General features: G+C 45.5%; 1 protein-coding gene across 1 annotated transcript in view; it reads left to right on the top strand.

The window, feature by feature from the left end:
* Positions 1-1,940: 1,940 nt before the first annotated feature.
* Positions 1,941-20,934, top strand: part of CTNNA1 (catenin alpha 1) — a 207,794-nt gene continuing 188,800 nt past the window's right edge. The window contains exon 1 of the mRNA XM_026660889.2: positions 1,941-2,080. The gene's annotated coding sequence lies outside the window, so the exon portion shown is untranslated. The remainder of the gene's footprint in view (positions 2,081-20,934) is intronic.

Genomic DNA, 20,934 nt, shown 5'->3' with positions numbered 1-20,934 from the left:
ACCTGAGAGAAATAGAAGAGTTTGTGACATTTATTTTTTAAATTTCAGTGAAAAGATTTTAAAAAATGTATATATATATAAAACCACCACTCACTACTTTCCACTTTGTTCTAAACCGTAAGAACTAAAGACACACCAAACTTTTATTATGGAATTTGAAATACATTAATCATGCCTCGTATCAGGCTTCAAGACAAGTTCAAAGCTCTGCCTATGTTTGTCAAATGATTCACTAAGGTTCAGAAACCATGTAAGTGGAGAAATGCCCAAATCCAAAAGTCCCAGTGTGGATTTTGAACACTTGGTCTGAACCATTCCAAAGCCATTATACATCTGCAAAATTCACCTAAACCTCTTTTCTGGTTTTGGTTCCTGTGGTTTTGCACCCCATCTCCCTTGGATTTTACATTTAAATAAAGATAAACTCAGTCAAAACCAGTCTTACTGTACCTGCTTTTGTATCAGCACTAGGCAAAAGGGCAAGTTTCCCATGTATTTGATGTGAAATTTTAAATTGACCCCGGTTTTCTGGAAACTGGGTTCAGGTTCACTCAAAAGTAGAGATGGGCCTGAACCAAAAACCTCAAACCCAGATCAGACATGAGAAATGCCCAGTGCTCATATGAAAGCAGTTACAGTAAGACTGATTTTGACTGAGTTTAGCTTTATTTAAATGTGAAACTCCAGGAAGTGTGCTGTGAAACCACAGCAACCAAAACAGGAACAGAGGTTTAGGTGAAGCCATTCAAAACAAATCACACTATTGTACATGCCTTTGCTGAGAAAGTAAAATGAAGCCCTTGAGTTTTCTTTGCCCATATGAAGATGCAGAGTGAAAGAGAGTATGACCAACTCATTCAATAGTGGAATGCAGTTGGGTTTGAATAATCTCCAGTGATCCTGGGTCAGAGGAGGTGTTTGAGGAGTGCAAGTATTATGTATAGGTTTATCTATCTAATTCTAAGCAATGCTCATCATTGTAGTAGTGGGATGGTGGGTTTTGGGCCTGAACCAAATACTCCAAACTTTAGGAGGCGGGCTGGAATCTGGACCTGGACCCTGATTTGAATTTCTCCTCTGGTGCCTCACATTAGAATGGGCCAAACTCCAGACTCAAACTCCTTCAGTGAACGAGAGGTTGAAATCTGAACCCAGATTAGATCCAAACTTCATGATTGAGTATCAGTCTGTGAAAGGCTGAACCAGATCCAATGCCTAGCTTGATTGCCCTGGGAGTTGAGATCCAGACCTGAACTCTGATTCATGGGGCAGGCCTCATTCTACCTCCTTTGCCCTATCCTGCTGCAGCCAGGCACCATGATGCATCCCATTCCCCTAGGGAAGACCCTGTTAGCAGCTCCAAACCCCTGTGCTCTGGGGCAAGGCCCTCTGACCACCCAGGTCTCACCCCACCCAACATCCCCTGTACTCCCATCCCTCAGCCTGGGCCCTCTGCCCCCCTCCACCCCGCAGGCCTCCCTCACCCCACCCCCTTAGCCCTCTGCCCCCTCCAGGTCTCACCCCAGTCCCTGGCCCACTGCCCCCCATCTCCCCACCTGACACACCAGGCCTCACCTCACTCCCCTGGTGATCTGCCCCCCCAAACTCACCTCCCCCTCTGGCCCACTGCCCCCTTTGAGACCCCACCCCAGCTCTCTACCCCTCCCCCAATGTTCCCGCCTGACAGTGACACACGCACCCCGACCCAATCTCACCCCGCTCACTGCCTCCCAGGCGGGGCTCTCCCCTGCTGCCAGCGGCCCAGGCACTTTCCTCTCACCTGAAACTCTGACTCACTCTCACTGCCCACCCCCGGCTGTTCTCGCAGCGGCCGCTCCGCCCGCCACTGCGCGGGCAGAGCTCCTAGCCTCTCACCTGCGCAGGGCGGGCGGTCCCGGGAAGAGCCGGCTAGGCCGTAGGGGGAAGTGCCCGGAAGAGCCGGCTAGGCCGTAGGGGGAGGTGCCCGGAAAAGCCCATTTCCTCCTCTCCAGTCGGGACGGGCGCGGCGCAGAGACAAAGCAGCTGAGGCGGCTCCGGCCTCAGGATCCACCGGTGCCTTCTTCCCGTCCGGGACCCGCAGGTAACTTCGCGGCCCGGGGCCCCTTCCATCCCGCCGAGTTGGAAACTTTTCCTCCCGCCGCTAACGGGGCCTGGCCCACGGCCCCACCCCCGGGTCACCCCTCCCCCCGCCAGTGGGCCCGGGCCGGACAGCGCGCCCTGCCCCGGGCAGCCCCCAGTCCCGGTAGGCCCCAGGGCGCCTCATGGTGCAGCGGCCCCCGGCCGGGCCGCCGTGCTCTGAGCAGGGCCCCTCGCCCCGCGGGAGCCGCGCTGCCCCAGCACCGCGTGGGGCGGGGCCCGGCGCCGCAGCCGGCCTGGCCCGGCCCGAAGCGGCCCTCACAGCTTACTGGGGCCGCCTCCCACTGTTGGGAGGGTCGGGCCCCCGGTGGGGGAAGCAGCTCCCTGCCCCACGCGGGTGCAGCCCGTCGCCTCAGCCGTAGAGCCCGGGGGTGCGCCCAGCCCCCTTCTCCCGGGAGTCTCGGGCGTTAGCGCTGCCCCCAAACTCTAGCTGCTGGCTTTGTTTTAGTGAGTTGTAGCCGCAATAGCCCTAGATGTGAGCGGGGCGAGTTGGGTGGGGGAAATATTTCCTATTGGCCCCGCTGCTGTTGGCGAAAGAGACACGCTTTCGAGCACACACAGCTCTTGTCTCTGCCACCAACAGCAGTGGGGCCAAAAAAGAGATTCACCCCACCCACCTTCTCTTTGTTTTACCAACACGTCCCTACTCACTATGTCCAACTCCCCTGTTGGAGCATGAAAGACCTGCACAAACAGGAGGAAGCTGACCATTGTGAAGGGCTGTCAAAGCACAAGATGACAAAATAGAAAAATAATTTTCCTTAATCTTTCAATTATAGTGACTTTTAGATCTTACAGTAGCATTAGTAGGGAAAAGTTTTCAGATAAGTATAACTTTGACTTGTTTTGTAAGCTGACATCGTTTCTTGAAACTCTCAATGTACAGAAAATAGTCTGTTAGTACACAAGTAATCCCCAACTTTTTAGTGGGGTGGCAGGTGGCCTAGTACTCTGCATCCACTTACACCATAGCTTACACACCACTTACATCATGTATTTGGTCCCTACTCCCACCGATGGAAGTTGTGCCAGTTAATAAGAGGACTGAACTTAGCCCTATATGCTTAGCTCTCAAGGGCAGCAGTTGTAAGGGGAATGTGTTGGCATTCTCTTTAGTTATCTGTGGAGGACTCTGTCTAGTGGATTTTGTTCTGTAGTTGAAGATGTGTGGCTGGAATGAGTAATGTTAGGCCTGTAGTCTGCCAGACAAGTACAGTACTTCCATTAATGCAGTAGCTTAATCATCATGTAGGCCTCATGCCAAAATCGACACATTGCTGTGCTGTCTTGTTACTGTGAGGTGGTGTTTCTGTATTGTAAAAAGAACAGGAGTACTTGTGGCACCTTAGAGACTAACAAATTTATTAGAGCATAAGCTTTCGTGGGCTACAGCCCACTTCTTCGGATGCATATAGAATGGAACATATATATATATATATATATATATATATATATACACACACACACATTTCTGTACTGTGTTCACTGTAAGAAACGAGAGAAAGTGGTACATAAGAAGAGCCTGAAACTCACTTTATTTTATAAAGAAGAATGGCTACGTCACTGGGTTGGTTTTCACTTCAGGCATGAATAGCTTTATTTTTAAGGCTGTCTTGTTGTGTAGTCTACCTCTGACTTGCAAAAGCAGTAAAACACATGAGAACTCTAGTGATATACTATAGGAAAATTACACAAGTTCTGGGTGGGTGTAGAGAACCTGATACAAGATGTATTTCTCTTCCAAAGTTACTTATACAATATCTGTACAGCTACCTGGTGATCCTTCTGAACATTTCTATTTCTGGTCAGTAGCACTGGTCAGTTTCTCCCACTGGTCACATGCTACCAAAATCCTTGTCTATCACTTGACTACTGCACTAGTCTTGTATCTGGCCTTGATGCTTGTGGCCTGGCTCCCCTCAAGCCCATTCAAAATGTGGGTGCAAAGATAAGAACATAAAAGTGGCCATACTGGATCAGACCAAAGGTCCATCTAGTCCAGTATCCTGTCTTCGGACAGTAGCCAATGCCAGGTGCCCCACAGGGAATGAACAGAACAGGTAATCATAAAGTGATCCATCCCCTGTCGCCCATTCCCAGATTCTGGCAAACAGGCTAGGGATACCATCCTTGCCCATCCTGGCTAATAGCCATTGATGGACCTATCAAGATAAAGAGCAAAGGCTTGATTGTCCTTCTCCCCTCCTCACTCCACCCTTCAGTCTTTTAATTGGCTTCCCCATCTCCAGTCACACCATAGACACCTCTACCCCGATATAATGTGACCCGATATAACATGAATTCGGATATAACGCGGTAAAGCAGGGCTCTGGGGGGGGCTGCGCACTCCGGTGGATCAAAGCAAGTTCGATATAACGCGGTTTCACCTATAACGCGGGAAGATTTTTTTGGCTCCCGAGGACAGCGTTATATCAAGGTAGAGGTGTACAAACTTACCCTGAAAGTCCTTCTCAGTTTTGCTCATCTTTACTCAACCAATGATGCTAGCCTTAATACCACAAGAATTATCCCATCTTCATGCATGAGGGGTAGCAAAACTTCCTGTCTAAACTTGTAAAATCACCATATTTTCCTCCAAGTCATTCCTCAAAACATACCTGTGTCCTAGTAGGTACTGGAAACCACAGTCTGAAAATTACTAAGCAGGTAGAGATTTGTAATTCCAGCCCTTGTCTTGCCTAAAAACTGTGCATATCCTGTCTGTTTCCCAGTCTCTTCCTCCCTCCTGTCTCTCTCTCTCCTCCCCCCCCCTTGTGTCTCTGACCTGTTTTATGTTGTCTATTATTCGACTGTAAGCTTCTGGTGTCAGAGACTGTTTACTGTGTCTGTACAACATCTAGCACAATAGGCCCGTGATTTGGCTGATCGCTAGGTGCTAGCATAATGTAAATACATAATAATGAGCTGCCTATGTCTTTGAACAAAGTTTTTTGTTTAAAAAAGGCCTCTTTTGAAAATGAAACACTTTACATAAATGTTCTTAAGAAGAATCATTGTGCCCTTTCTCTTAAAAATACAGACAAAAACTAAAGACCAAAACAAACTATCAAATACTATTAAAATCCTTGTCTAGTTTTATTTTTCAACCAATTCTAATAGGACTCTGAAATGGAGTAAATGTTTATGTAAGGTGGGTAGAGTTGGGATTAGAACTCTTATTCTCAGACTAATAACTAAAATATTCAACAAAATTATATTAATATTGAATGTAAAGTTTGTAAGCATCTGAAGGCCCGGAAAGTAAAGAAGTTAATTAGTATATTCACTTTGGTTTCTTCCTGTGAATTTTGAGGTGCTGTTTGGCATGGGGAATGGCAAGAAATTCATATAGGTATGTTTCTTCATTCAGAGAAGTTCCATAGTCCTAATAAAATTAATTGGAGGATAACAGATTTAAGCCAGTCTTTTGCATAGATCAACTACTTGAGTGCCTCCCTTCTTGCAACTCATTGAGAAATTAATCTTAAAAAAGAATCAACAATGGCAAAGTTTAAACTGGAAATATATTTAAGTAGACTTTTAACATGAATTGAAATTAGATCTTGTTGTCAAACAGTGGTGGTGCCTTCTTAAATTCCTTGCTCATGCAAGGAATTAATTGGAAATGTTACTTACCATCTGTGATGAAATTGAAGTAATCCATAGATTTTAAGATAAGCCTGGGGTGAGGACTTAGGTGACTACTATAAAATGCTGTGAAAATGCTTGTTTTACTGAAGATATAACAATGTTGGATATTAAATTGAGGTTAGTCTCTTCAGCTTGCATATATCTTTTGAATTTACTGGACATCAAATAGAGTATGGCAGGTAGAATACTTACTGAGGTGTTAACCTGAAACTGGAATGTAGGCCCAACGAATGTTTGTGTTCTTTTCTCTTGTAACACAATGCCTTTTTCTTGGAAATCCCCAAATGCTTATTCTGCTGAACTTTAAAGTTTATGCGCTTAAGGGTTTGTCAACACAGGAAAGTTATACCAATATAAGCTAAGGAGTGAATTGATACTGGTGAAGCTTCCCATGTGGATATACTTTCTGGTGTGGTCTAGCTTTGGTTGCTGTGCAAGGAGTTCAAGCTAAACCAAAAATAGCCATTCTTATTTCAGAATAAATGTCCACAAGACCAGTTATACAGATTTAATCTTTAGCTGACACAACTTTCCTGTGTAGACAAGCCCTGTATTACTTTTCAGGGTGGATTTGATTTAAATCACTAGTCAGGGAGACTTGATTTAATCATGGATTTCTACATAAAAGTGTATTCTTGTTGGTTGTTATAACCTTAATACATAGTCTTCACAATTCAGAGATAGATGTAGGTTTCATTTTTAGAAGGTACACACTATATATTTTTTTAAGTGATTTATTTTGAAAACCTTTCAGATTAGTTTTACAGCTATATCAGAAAATGAATGATTGTTTATTTCATTTACCAAAGGTAAATGAAGCTGATAGTTCACCTTCATAAATATCTCCAATTCAACAGGTTAATGATTAATATTTGAAGGATTTTCTTGCCATGCTGTATTAGGAGGAGAACATCACCAGACAGACATTTAAATTGTTTTATTTAACTAAAACAATGTTACGTATTCAATAGCAAACATATAATATTTTAACAAAACAAGCATATGAATTTTTGAATTTAAACATTCGTTTTTTTAAAGCAGGTTTGTTTTTGTTAAAATTGTTTTTAACTAAAATAGTAAATCAAATATTTAAAAAACCAAAACAAAAATTAAATCTCCTATGTCAGCTAGGTCAACATGAGAAATTTAAAATGTTGGCTTCTGCAGCTAACTCAGTCGTCTTCACCTTCATTTTCCTGTTTGTTCATAATCTGGAAAAGAAAATGGATAGCAACTCTCCAATGTCTTGTCTACACTAGGAAAATGCATCCTATTAAATGCCTTACACACATTTTAATATAATTTAGGTTAGGCAAGGACAAGTTGTGTATAAAATGACAACTAACATTTTAAGGCATGATTAACTTCAGCAAAATACGCAGTCTCATTAAAAATGACTTTTATATCAGAAGACTGGAGGAGAGTAAATGTTGTACCTATATTTTAAAAAGGCCCTAGTGGTAATCCAGAGGATTGCCAACCAGTAACCCTTACACTTGCATCTGGTAAACTGGTTGAAATAATGATTAAAAATAGAATTACACATCTGAAAGGTGTGATAGGGTCTAACAAGCATGGTTTGTGGAAAAGGAAATTGCATCTTGCTAATCTACTGATGTGTTCAAAGAATTCTGATAAAAGGAGTGGATAAAGGAAAACCAGTTGATCTAATTTTAGATTTTCAAAGGGCTTTTGACAAGGTCTTTTACAAGAAGCTGCTAAAACTAAGTGCTCCTGGGGAAGAAAAGTATTGTCATAAATCAAACTGTCTGGGAGAGAGAAAACAGAGTAGGAATAAATGACTAATGTTCATCATAGCAAAAGGTTAAATGTGATCCCCAATGGCTGCAGATATCCTGGAGCAGCTGAGAACACTGAACTCTCTGCATCATCCCAGACTCTGCAGCTGAGTGCCACTAGGTTCCACACTAGGTCTGGCTGTATATTTATTAATAATCTGGAAAGGAGGTGAGCAGTGAGGTACTAAGAAGACTGAAGTTCTTCAGAGGGATTTATAGTTGTTGAATGGGCAACATGATGGCAGATAGAAGAAGTTCAGTGTTGATAAGTGCAAAGTAATGCATGTTGTATTAAAATTTGAGCTATTCATTTGCTATACAGGGTTCTAAATTATTTGTGGCAACTCAGGAAAGGGATTTTTTCATCAAGCTGTCTACAATGATACAGACTTCTGTTCAATATGCTGCTGAGGTCAAAACTGGCAAACAAGGTGGTAGGAAGCATGAGGAATAGGATGGAGAATAATACAGATGATGTCACAAGGTCGCTATATAAATAGTAGCATACCCTCTTTCACCATACCCTGGTCAACCCATTTCAAAAAGGATATTGCAGAATATGAGGGCGTTCAGACACTGGTGACAAATGATTAGAGGTGTAGGAAAAACTCGCATGAACAGTAATTGAAAATTTTGAATTATTCCTCTCCTTTTTAAGGTGAATAGAGGGGGGGCATAAGTGTGTATGAAAGTGACGAATGACACAGAGAATGTAGATCTGGCGCTTGTGTCCTCCCCATCTCAACACAAGAACAATGGGGCATTCAGTGAAATTGATAGAGTAATTTGTAACCGATAAAAAGAACTCATTTTTACTGAATGCCTAATTGTCATTTAGGCCAAAAATTAATAAGAATCAGAGGTGGATAACAATATCCCAGGGTAGACAAGGCCCAAGTGATCAAGTGACTTAAACCTTCCAGAATATAGACACAGCCTCACATTTTACAGGCATAACTCCTACTATTCCAGTATGAGTGTTTTTTTTGTTTGTTTTAGTTTAAATCCCTTCCCATATGACACAAACTAAAAAGAGCTGGAATAATAGTGTCTACACTAGGGGTTGGGTGTGGGGTGTTATACCAGCATAACAGTTTTTTTAAATTACACCTTTGGCTAAACTGAAAACTTTCCCATGGAGAGAAGTCCTTACTATGTGCCTGTAAAATGATGATGATGATACTGACTTGAGGCATAGGCTATGTCTACACTACAAGCACCACAGTGGCACAGCTTCGGCTATGCTGTTGTAGCACTTGTAGTGTAGACGCTACAGCAACAGAAGGATTTTTTCCATTGCTGTAGTAAAGCCACCCTGAAGGCAGTACCTAGGTCAATGGAAGAATTCTGTCTTCGATCTAGCTGCGTCTACAGTTGGGGGTAAGATCAACTTAACTACGGGCATGGCTACACTCACAGCGCTCTACATCTGCGAATTAAACCAGCCCTCGGAGACCGCAGCAGGGAAAGCGCTGCAGTGTGTTCACACTGTCAGCTGCAAGTGCACTGGCGTGGCCACATTTGCGCACTTGCAGCGGCATTGCGAGCAGTACATTATGGGCAGCTATCCCACAGAGCACCTCTTCCCATTCTGGCGCTGTGGCTTGTGGGAAGGGGGCGGGTTGGTGCGGGATATTCTAGGTCCTGTCCCAACGCCCCGTGATGCATCACTTCGCATCCCAGCAATCCCTGTGCTTCTGTCCACATTTGGCGCCATCTTTCAATGTTTTTTGTACTGCGTGCTCTGTCTTCCCTTTCGGTCTGCGGGAATGGATCCCAAACTGCTGACTATGCTGATGGGTCTCGCCAGCACGTCACGAATCGTAGGCGAGTTCCTCCTTAAGCTACAAACTGACAGTGAGGAGTCTGATGATGATGTCAACTTGCATAAAGCGTACGGCATGAGATTGCTTGTGGCATTCACGGACATGCTCACCGCTGTGAAACGCCACTTTTGGGCTCGGGGAAACAAGCACTGAGTGGTGGGATCACATCGTCATGCAAGTCTGGGATGATGAGCAGTGGCTGCAGAACTTTCAGATGAGAAAAGCCACTTTCATGGGACTGTGTGCTGAACTCGCCCCCACCCTGCGGCGTAAGGACACAAGATTGAGAGCTGCCCTGCCAGTAGAGAAGTGGGTGGCTATTGCAATCTGGAAGCTGGCAACTCCAGACCGATACCGATCGGTCGCTAACCAGTTTGGAGTGGGAAAGTCGACCGTTGGAATCATGTTGATGCAAGTTTGCAGGGCCATTAATCACATCCTGCTCAGAAGAATCGTGACTCTGGGTAACATGCGTAACATTGTGGCTGGCTTTGCACAAATGGGTTTCCCTAACTGCAGAGGGGCGATAGATGGGATGCATATTCCAATTCTGACACCAGCCCACCTAGTCTCCGAGTACATAAATCGGAAGGGGTATTGCTCTCTGGTTCTCCAGGACTTGTGGATCACCGGGAGCGTTTCATTGACATTAACGCAGGCTGGTCCGGAAACGTGCATGATGCACGCATCTTTTGGAACACAGGCCTATTCAGGAAGCTGCAAGCTGGGACTTCCTTCCCAGACCAGAAGATCACTGTAGGGGAAGTCGAAATGCCCATTGTGATCCTTGGAGACCCCGCTTACCCTTTAATGCCGTGGCTCATGAAAACCTACGCAGGGAGCCTTGACAGCAGCAAGGAGTGGTTCAACAGGCTGAGTTGGTGCAAATTGACTGTGGAGTGTGCTTTTGGCTGTTTAAAGGGCCGCTGGTGCTGTCTGTATGGGAAGCTGGACCTGGCCGATGACAACATCCCCACGGTTATATCCGCGTGCTGTACCCTCCATAACATTTGTGAAGGGAAGGGTGAAAGCTTCACTCAGGCATGGACCTCTGAGGTTCGACACCTGGAGGCTGAATTTGCACAGCCAGAGAGCAGGGCTATTAGAGGGGCCCAGCGTGTGGCTGCAAGGATTAGGGATGCCTTGAGGGAGCAATTTGATGCTGAAAGCCACTAGTAATGTTTGGTGCCCTGCACAGGAGTGAAGTGCAGTGGTTCCAATGTTAGTAGGAATCTGTGTTTGCTACGTATGATGCACTGACTTGCAGTGCCTGTTGCTTTCCTGGGCTTTGGTATCTTTTACTTAATGCAATAATAAATAATGTTTTCAAAGCCAAAAAATTCATTTATTTAAAAGAAAATTTGTTTATTGAAAAGAAACACAACTACTTGGGCAACAGGGCATGACACATCTGTGCTGTGTGGGATGAGGGAAAGGGGTGGGGTGGGGAACGGGACAATTGGAGATTCATGTATGTCCTGTTATACTTGGCCTTCCTGTCTGGAGTGCCGTGCAAATGTCAACTTATTTAATGGTGGTTGGATTGAAATATAAAGTCTGAAAATTCCTCTTCATTTCATTGGGAAGTGGTCTTCAAGAAAATCCCATAAGGCTTATGGGGTGGGAGAAAGCTGGCTGAAGTTGAAAAATTCTGTGGGACTGTTGGGTATTAGTGACTTTTTTTTTTTAACAGAGCTTTAATATTGTGAACACCCATACATCAGAAGTTTAAGGTGACTAAACCTGAAAAGTTCTCTTGCTAGTTTTATGATTGTATAAGCAAATTGTGAAGACCTCTGCATGTTAAGTATGCAAGTCAGATAATGATTAGTGATCATTAATACTAATCACTCATTTGCTACATATATCAGCAGCTTTCACAAATTTAAAAATTAGTGTTGAATTCATTAGGCGAGGGCTTAATCTAAGATTGAAATATAAGTTATCTATCTTTGCATAGGATACATTATTAGGTGCACTGCACTGTGTACCTTATGCAAGTGTCTAGATTCCAGCAAACCAAATCCATCCAATGACTCGCAGCTTTGACTCTTGAATAGTCCATTACAATTGACTGCACACTAGCAGTGCTCTTCTCCAATTACCAATGACTCTCTATTCTCTTCCAGCTTCTGCGGAGTTATTTAATTTTCTTATTGTCTTCTAATAGACATAACACAAACCTTAATCTCATCACTTCGTTCTTGTCAGATAGTTAGCTTTCATTCACAGACTGAAATTAGAATCTAGTGTTTCTGATATCCACTTTCAAATATGTTCTGTTTGTTTAAATACTTCAGATGTTTAAAAAATGGAAAGTGTGGTTTTAAAAATGTCATCCAGTGTGGGTTTTTCACAACTGTACTGAACCATTTTCATGGACTAACAAAATTCATCGCAGTAGAGGAATGAAATTGCCTCCCCATACATGTTGATGTCAAATTTAGAGCTTTAAGAAAGGATCTTTCCTATATGTATGAACTAAAATCATGTCTGCCTCAGTAAGGCTTTGGGGTTAGTCTTTAATTACAGTAGTATTTTGAAGAATGAGGTGATCTTAACTAAAGATTTGCTGTCTTGGCCTCTAACAAACTAGATAACTTCAGCATGTCTCTTTCTGTATTTAAAACTTCTAGTGAAGGTCTGGATTAGAAGACTTTGTTCTGCTAAAGAATGCAATATACTACACATTCATAGTAATTTAGGAACAAAAATGTAGCTTTAGGATATGAGTGAGGCCAATCTTCATTATTTCTAACTGCATGGCTTATAGATTGCACTTGAATTGCAGACTGAGTGCTTAAGAAGATCAAAACAAAAATACCAGGATTTCTTTGCTTCTTATTGCCAGTAATCAGGGTTGTGTGTGGTGGTTTTTTTTTTGAAAGCCAAGCAAAAATTCATCTTGCAGCATTGACAGATTCTTGTACCAACTGATAAAGTTGGCTAATTTGTAGTAGAAACTTGAATGCATATTTGCTGGTAAAACTTGCTACTCTATGGGTATCCAAGGATATGTGTACATGTATGGCACTGCAGCAGCATAGCTGTACTGATGCGGTGGCACTGCTGCAGCATGTCTGGTGAAGATGCTCCATGCCGATGGAAGAGAGCTTTCCTGTTGGCATAATAAAACCATCTCCACAAACGGCAGAAGTTAGATCTGCGGGAGAAGCTGTCCCACCAACGTAGCGCTGTGCATATGAGCGCTTGTGTTGGTGTAATTATGTCGCTCTGGGTGGTTGTTCACATCTTGAGCTACATAAGTTATGCTGACCTGTGGTAATGTAGACATAGCCCAAACTTTGCTTGTTTGAGGGTTACCCCTTTTCTTTTAGGATATGTGTTCAGTGCATAATTAACTTGGCTGATCAGCACCCAGGTTAGCCTAGCTCAGGTGTGAGGAGCCACACTGCAAAGCTGTACCCCAAGCTACTGGCCAGGTCTACACTACAGACCTATATCGGTATAACTATGTTGCTCAGGATGTGTGAAATCCATACCCTCTGAGTGACATAGTTATACCGACCTGACCCCTTGTGTAGACAGCATTATGACAGTGGGAGAGCTTCTTCTTCTGACATAGCTATCACCTTTGGGGAGGTGGATTAACTATGCTGATGAAAGAAGTTCTCCCTTTGGCATAGGAGTGTCTTCACTAAAGTGATGTGGTGGTGCAGCTGCACGGCTCTACATGAAGACAAGCCAACTGTATCCTCGCTAGTGCTGCACTTTCCTGTGTGTGTCTGGGGTCACATCCCACAGTTCTTTATGCTGAAGTAAGCTGAGCTGCTCTGATTCCTTCCCAGTGAATTATGGGAGAGCTTGTCTGTACTACTGGGTACATGGGCATGTGTGTGTAACAGGATGGCCTACTCCTTTTAAGGGCTGGGGTGTCAGGGAGCAGCTGGCCCTGTTCTGGAAAGGTGCCCAGCTGGCAGGTGCTGGGAATCGTGACCAGTTGGAAGCATGTAGTGACTGGGGCTGATAATTTCCAGCCAGGGGATTTAGAGAAGTGCCCCAGCTCTGAGAGGCAGGACTTAAGAGAGGGCTGGGAGCACTTTCCTGCCCTCCCTCAGCCTCCCTCTGTAGGCATAAGAAAGACCTGTGTTGGGGGAAGGACCAGCATATTAAGCTATCAGACATTTTTAGTTGAAGAACAGGACTGTTGCTTTTTGTTCCAGTTTCCTTATTTTGTTTAAAAAATAAACAGAGCTGGCCCTCCAGGATAAGGCTACACCCTGAACTGGGTGCGGCCAATTGTTTGTCCCAGCTGTTGATCTGGTCCTCATACCTATGGGGGCGGGGTGGAGAGGGGAATTATGAGAAGGCATTGGACTGTCACACTCAAGTGTCTTGACCTTTGTCCACACTGCAAAGTGGGAGGGTTACCAGCCCAAGTGAAAGACCATTCTTGGCTTTAACTAGCTGAGCCAGCTTGTTTGGGTGGAAGCACCACTAAATTCAGATGAGAGGGTTTTGTGTGTGAATGGAAGGTGTGGGGGGTTGTTGTTAGGGGTAACACTTGAGCAAGAGCATGGGCTAACTCTTCAGTGAAAACATATTTGCTGGGGAAATTGATCTGTTTGCAGATCCCCTGGCATCTCTGCCAAACGAGCTACTTCAATTATTAGCCATGTGTGGCTTTGTCTCATGTGTTCCAGCACTTGTGGCACTGAGGCTTATGCGGGTTCTAGCATTGCAGTGTAGGATCAAAATGCACAGGTAGAAGTGTGAGGGTAAAAGTAGCATGCTTCTTCCTTCTGTTATGTGTAGCATACTTTATTGTTGGCTATTAATTGTTCACTTTGAATACTCGATTGAAACACCCCTCTTCTCCCTCCTCCCAAAACCACTGTGATGCAACTAGATCTTTCAAGAAGTAGGATGTCTTCACTCAAGCTTCTAAATATCTATTTAACTTTAGGCACTCTCTTTAATAAATAAATAAAATCTTGTTGCATGTTGTGTTTTGTTTGTTTGTTTGTTTTTTAACCTCAAGTAATGCCTTCACACCAAGTCAGGCTTCCCTGCATGTGGCTAGAATCCTGCTTGAATAGTTTAACTTTTGGCAACCAATAGTCTGCTCAGAGATTAAATCAGACAGCTAGTCTGAAGGAGTGCAATATGACTTTGAATAATTAAAAGGATATGAGCATGGTTCTTGTGCTCAATCTGAGGATGTCATCTATCAGTTTAAGGCTTATTGTAACCGAATGATAAACTAATACAATATCTCCCGTATTTGCTGTACTTTGACTTTGACGCAGCTCCTTTAACTCTTTTGAGGCAACATGTTTATGCCAAACAAGAATGAAAAAAGCTTTATGTAAGTAAAGGCATCAGGCTATTGTGTAAGCATTTCGATTTTGAAAATGCTTGCTTTTTGTGAAATCATCATTGTTACGGTCTCGAGAGCATCCTATTAGATGTTTGAGGAGAGCATGTCTTCTACCTCCCACCATGAAAGAATTAGATTTCATGCACGTGATGTCTAACTTCAAAAACCTTGGTTGTACTTATTTTTCCCTAATAAAATGCCAAGCTTCTAACTCTTAAAGTGGAGGGTGAAAAATAGCATTCCTTTTCAGTAAGGTTAAGTTAAATTTTAAGTAATTTGGACCTGTAAAGGAATTATAGTACAGAAGCTGCCAAGATCTGTTGGGCCTTATCCCTGTCTTACTGAAAAGTCTTTATCCCTGTCCTATTGATGGGGAGGGGTAGATGTGACGAACTGGGACTGTTCTTAATGTTTCCTCTGAATACTGTGTGGGTGCCTCAGTTTCCCCCATGCATTTCTTAAGTCTCTAGGGGGTGAGATTGTTGCAGAGCAAAGGGCCAGTGCACATAAATGGCCAGCACTCTGTTTCCTGGCAACTAATGGCCAGGGCCCTTCCCCCCCTGCAAGGTGATAGCTAAAGGTGTTGGAGAACAAAGGAATCAGGCAACCTCCTGGCCCGGGAAAGGAACAAAGCAGAGGAGGAGGGGCTGGAGAGTGAGTCAGTTTGGAGCTGGCTGGGGAAATGGAGGGGAGCCCAGACAGGGCTCTGGCCTCCCTGGGGCCCCCCAAGATGGACCTGACTGAGGGGGTCCTGTTGTCTGTATCTGCAAGACCTGTCTTGGACTGCATTCCTGTTGTCTAAATAAACCTTCTGTTTTACTGGCTGGTGGAGAGTCATGGTGAATCGCAGGAAGCCGGGGGTGCAGGGCCTTGTCTTCCCCACACTCCGTGACAGTAAAGCACCAGAATGTGCACAGGGATATGTGTGTGACAGGATCACATATTGAAAAAATGCCTTTGTGCGAGGGCACCTGATTCAAAGGAAGAATGTGACAGGGTTTTTATGGGTTACTGGAGGATTTGTAGCTGAAAGAAACTGATGTCCTTACCTTTCGATGATGATGAGGGAATAAGGCAGCTGGGAGGGAGTCAGGTTAAAGACCTATTTTTTTAAAAGGAAATTAAATGTAAAAAGTTGCTGTGATAGATATGACAGTTTCCTGCACTCTCTTTGGGAAATTTTATTGAGGGCACGTCTACACTGGCAAAGTTACAGTGCCACTCAGAGCGCGGAAGGAAAACCGCTGTTGTGTGTTCACACTGACAGCTGCCCGCACAATAGCGTGTTCACACTTGCGGCACTATTCGGAGCAGTGCACTCTAGGCAGTTATCCCACAGAGCACCTCTTTCTCTTTTGCTGCTAAGACTTGTGGGAAGGCGGAGCGGGTCGCGGGGCATCCTGGATCCAGTCCCAATGCCCCGTGATGCATTGCTTCGCATTCCAGCAATCTCTGTGCTTCCATCCGCATTTGGCACCATCTTTCAACGGTTTGTGTATTGCGTGCCCCGCCTCTTTTGGGCTGCAGGAATGGATCCCGAACTGCTGACCAGTATGCTGTTTGCTCTGACCAACATGTCACGAGTGGCAGTGGAGTTATTCCTGAACTACAAAGGCAAGAGGAGTGCAACATTAATCTCGCCATGTGTAGTAGCTACAACACGAGAAGACTTGTGGCATTCACGGAGGTGCTGACCACAGTGGAATGCCGCTTTTGGGCTCGGGAAACAAGCACTGAGTGGTGGGATCACATCATGATGCACGTCTGGGATGATGAGCAGTGGCTGTAGAACTTTCGGATGAGGAAAGCCACGTTCATGGGACTGTGTGATGAGCTTGCCCCAGCCCTGCGGCGCAAGGACATGAGAATGAGAGCTGCCCTGTCACTGGCGAAGCGTGTGGCGATTGCACTGTGGAAGCAGGTTACTCCAGCTGGCTACTCCGATCAGTCACTAACCAGTTTGGAGTGGAAAAGTCAACCATTGGAGTCGTGTTGATGGAAGTGTGCAGGGCCATTAATTGCATCCTGCTCTGAAAGACTGTGACTCTGGGCAACGTGTATGGCTTTGCACAAATGAGCTTCCCTAACTGCGGAGGAGCGATAGATGGCACACACATTCCAATTCTGGCAGCAGACCACCTAGCCACAGAGTATATTAATCGGAAGGGGTAGTTCTCTATGGTTCTCCAGGCACTTGTGGATCACCGTGGGCATTTCACAGACATGAACGCAGGCTGGTCCAGAAAGGTGCATGATGCATGCATCTCTTGGAACACTGGCCTGTTCAGGAAGCTGCAAGCAGGGACTTTCTTCCTGGACCAGAAGCTCACCATAGGGGAAGTCGAAATGCCCATTGTGATCCTGGGAGACCCCGCCTACCCCTTAATGCCGTGGCTTATGAAGCCATACACGGGGCACCTTGACAACAGCAAGGAGTGGTTCAACAACCGTCTGAGCAAGTGGAGAATGACTGTTGAGTGTGCATTTGGCCGTTAAAAGCCTGCTGGCGTTGCCTGTATGGGAAGCTGAACATGGCTGTAACATAATTGTATCTTGCTTTGCAGTGCTCTTTTTGCTTTCACTTAATAGAATAAAGATTACTTTCAAACAAACACAATTCTTTTATTAAAAGACAACAACTGGAGGAGAGAGTCAAACAAAATTCACCAGCAGGAAGGGGGTGGGGAAGGTCTTGAGAGGAGGAGGGGTCCTGGGATGGCTAAAGATTTGTGTATGTCCAGGGATCATACCCAGCCTTCTCCTTTGGAGTACAATGCTGCAGGTGCTGTACTTCAGCAGGGCCAAACTGCAGAGGGATGGGTGTTGAGTGTAGTGGGAGTACACAGTGCTGGACTGTGAGGAGAGAGAAGTGGAATGCTGCAGGTAGAGAGTGGAGCCAGGAGGTTGATTAACACTCTGTGTGTGTGTGTGTGTGTGTGTGTGTGTGAAGTGCATGGGGAGGGCTGGTGCGGAGCTGCTCGGTTTGAAGTGCTAGTATCGCCTGGAGCGTGTCCACTTGGTGCTCCATATCGTTTAAGAGCTGCTCCGTGGCTTCTTTCTGGTGTGCCGCGTTCTCCTTTTTGTTCCCTCTTCTCGCTGTCCCGCCAGTCCTTCAATTCCTGTTTCTCAGCGGCGGAGTGCATCATAACCTCACGGAGAAAGTCCTCCTTAGTTCTTCTTGGCCGCTTTCTAATTCTGCGCAGCCGTTCTGCCTCCGATATCAAAGAGGGAGGCTGGGCTCCCAAGGTCATCTCTGAAATTTAAATGCAACATTTTACAGAAGCAGTATTGTTTGCAACACAGACAACACTGATTCAGTGCTTTAAACACAGCCAGTAGTCTCTCGCCTGTTGCTAACTGGCTGACCCCAGGCAAGCACACATGAGCCACAAGACCTCCAAAATGGTGAGTAGCTGCAGGGGCAGGGTAAATTGGTGTTCCCAGCACTGTAGTGGGAGCCTGATAATCATTCCTGTCCCCACATTTTCCACAGGCTGTGTCCATTATGGAAGCTATCTCGCTGCTGAGGGTGAGCAGGGAATCAAGGGGGAGGGTCTTCTCCAAAGCAGCTAGGATTGCCCAGTATCTCCACAAGAGTTTCCGGGAGATCTGAGGGAGATTTCCTGTGAAGTGAGAGAGTTTATCAACAGCCTGTTCCGCCACTCAGACTAGGCATGCGGTGGGAGACAAGCCTTCTTTCTTCAACTCTCCTGCCCCCAACAACTCGCTCAGCAATTCCCAAAATCTGATCCACTTACCAGGGCCTCCTCTCCTGTTTGCGCTTCACCATGATCCGACTGCTGTGACTGGCTAGGCTCCTCCGGGGTAGAAAATGACTGCATGCATCTCTGGCCGCTGAGTCATCCTCTGCCTCTGGATCCCCCTCCCCTTCTTCTTCCAAGATTTCCCCCTCTTGGCTCGGTCCACTCTTGACTGGCATGCGAGCCAACGAAGTATCCACAGAGGCCTTCGCAGTGGAGGTGGAGTCGCCACCGAGTATCGTGTCCAGCTCTTTGTAGAACCAGCAGCTCATGGGCGCAGCACCGGAGCGGCAGTTTGCCTCCCGCAACTTGGGGTAGGCATTCCACAGCTCCTACACTTTTACCCTACACTGCAGTGCGTCCCGCTCATGGCTCCTTTCTGTCATGCATTGTGAAATCTGTTCATAGGTATCATAATTCCCATGGCTGGAGCGCAGCTGGGACTGGACAGCCTCCTCTTCCCAAATGCTGATGAGGTCCAGCAGCTCAGCATTGCTCCAAGCGGGGGATCGCCTGGTGCGTGGACCAGACATGGCCATCTGGAAAGATGTGCTGAGACTATTGCATGCATCACTGAGCAAACAGGAAGGGGACTTTCAAATTTGCAAAGAAATGTACGGGGTGGGGGTGGCGGTTGCTCACCTGAGGGCAGGCAGTAGAGTTCAAACTTATGACCAGAGAGGTGAGAACAGGCATTGTGGGACACCTCCCAGAGGCCATTTGCAGTGCTGTAATTGCCACGGTGTCTACACTGGCACCGCAGCACTGTAGCCCCAGCTCAGAAAGTGCCATGCCTTGTGTCGGGGTGTCCCCCCCCCCCCCCCCCGCACTAAGTGGCTTGGCAGTGTGTACACCTCGCGAGTTACAGAGCGGAAAGCTGCTTTGCTGCACAGAAACTTGCTAGTGTAGACACGGCCTGAATTAAGTATTTTTGGAGTCCATTGTCTTAAATGCAAAGGTAATATATTGTGAGCCTGGATGCTCAAAAGAACTTTACTGAAGAATGGGGCAGACAGGAATGAACTTTTTGGACAAGACATGTTAAGTGGATTTCACTGGAAATATCACAGGAGAGGTGAAAACAAATCCCCCCCCCCCCCCCTTTGCCTCCGGTTATATAAAAATCCAGCCCTTTGAAGCTGTGCCCTGAGGAGAGGCCAATTGTCTGCTGATTACCTGTTCCCAGGGTCACAATATCAAAGGTCCAAACTGTATAAAAGAGCGACAAAGGGCTTGTCTACACTGGCAATTTACAGCGCTACAGCTTTCTTGCTCAGCGATGTGAAAAAACACCCACCCTGAGCGCCGCAAGTTTCAGTGCTGTAAAGTGCCAGTGTAGACAGCGCTGGTAGCTACGCCTCTTGTGGAAGTGTGTGTGTGTTTGTTTGTTTTATTTATTTATTCCCCCCCCCCCCCCCCCAAGCGCTGGGAGAGTGCTGTGCTGCGACCACACAAGGCACGTTAAAGCACCTAACCTTGAGACAAGGTGTGTGAGGTAATATCTTTTATTAGATCACTTCTGTGGTCAGAGAGACAAGCTTTGGAGCTGCACTGAGCTCTTGGGTTTTTCCCAGACCTGTGTAACTCAAAAACTTCTCTGTCTTACAGAAGTTGCTCCAATAAAAGATTATATGTTACCCATGTTATCTCTAATACCCTGGTACAGACAGAGCTACAACAACATTGCATAAAGGAGTTACTGACCGATTCATGCGGGTGCTAGTTCTGAGCCATGAACTTGTAACCATACAAAAATCCCTTGGTAGGGTTTGAAGGATTGATCAGCTGCTGGAGCCCTTGTTGGGGGAGGGGGCCTGATCTCTGGTAAGCTTATTAGTATGCATGTAGGTTGACTTGTTGTTTTTAGTGTTTTCTCTGTAATGCTTAAGAGGAGATATGGTTGCTTGTAAAGAGCTGTGTGGTAACTGATAGCTGTGGGCAATTATGCTGTTTATAGCCTCTGAGGAGAAGGCAAAGCAGACCTGTTTAGGCAGTCTGACTTGCTGGGGAACTTAGGCAAGGAACTGTGCAGTTAGGGAAAAATCATAGGTCTCAGCCCCGGAGAGGGGATGGCTGGAGAGCCAGAAGCCTAAAAGTTGGTTCCCTTGCTGGCCCACAGAGGGGGAATACAGGCGCAGTTGCCCTGAACTGTGATAGTAGCTTCCTTTTTTTTTTTTTTTTTTTTAAATAATATCAGTTTTAGAAAATTACTTAGGCCTGCTCTACACTACGGGATTAATTCGGATTTAGCAGCGTTAATCCGAATTAACCCTTCACCCGTCCACACTACAGAGCCAGTTAATTCGAATTAAAGGGCCCTTTAAATCGATTTCTGTACTCCACCTCGACGAACGGAGTAGAGCCTAAATCGATTTTGTTAATTCGAATTAGGGTTAGTGTGGCCGCACACCACCGAATTA

Source organism: Terrapene carolina, unplaced genomic scaffold, assembly GCF_002925995.2.
Source record: "Terrapene carolina triunguis isolate 2854851 unplaced genomic scaffold, T_m_triunguis-2.0 Scaffold838, whole genome shotgun sequence".
Taxonomy (NCBI): domain Eukaryota; kingdom Metazoa; phylum Chordata; order Testudines; family Emydidae; genus Terrapene; species Terrapene triunguis.
Note: the sequence above shows the minus strand (reverse complement) of the source record. Positions and strands in the feature narration are given on the sequence as shown.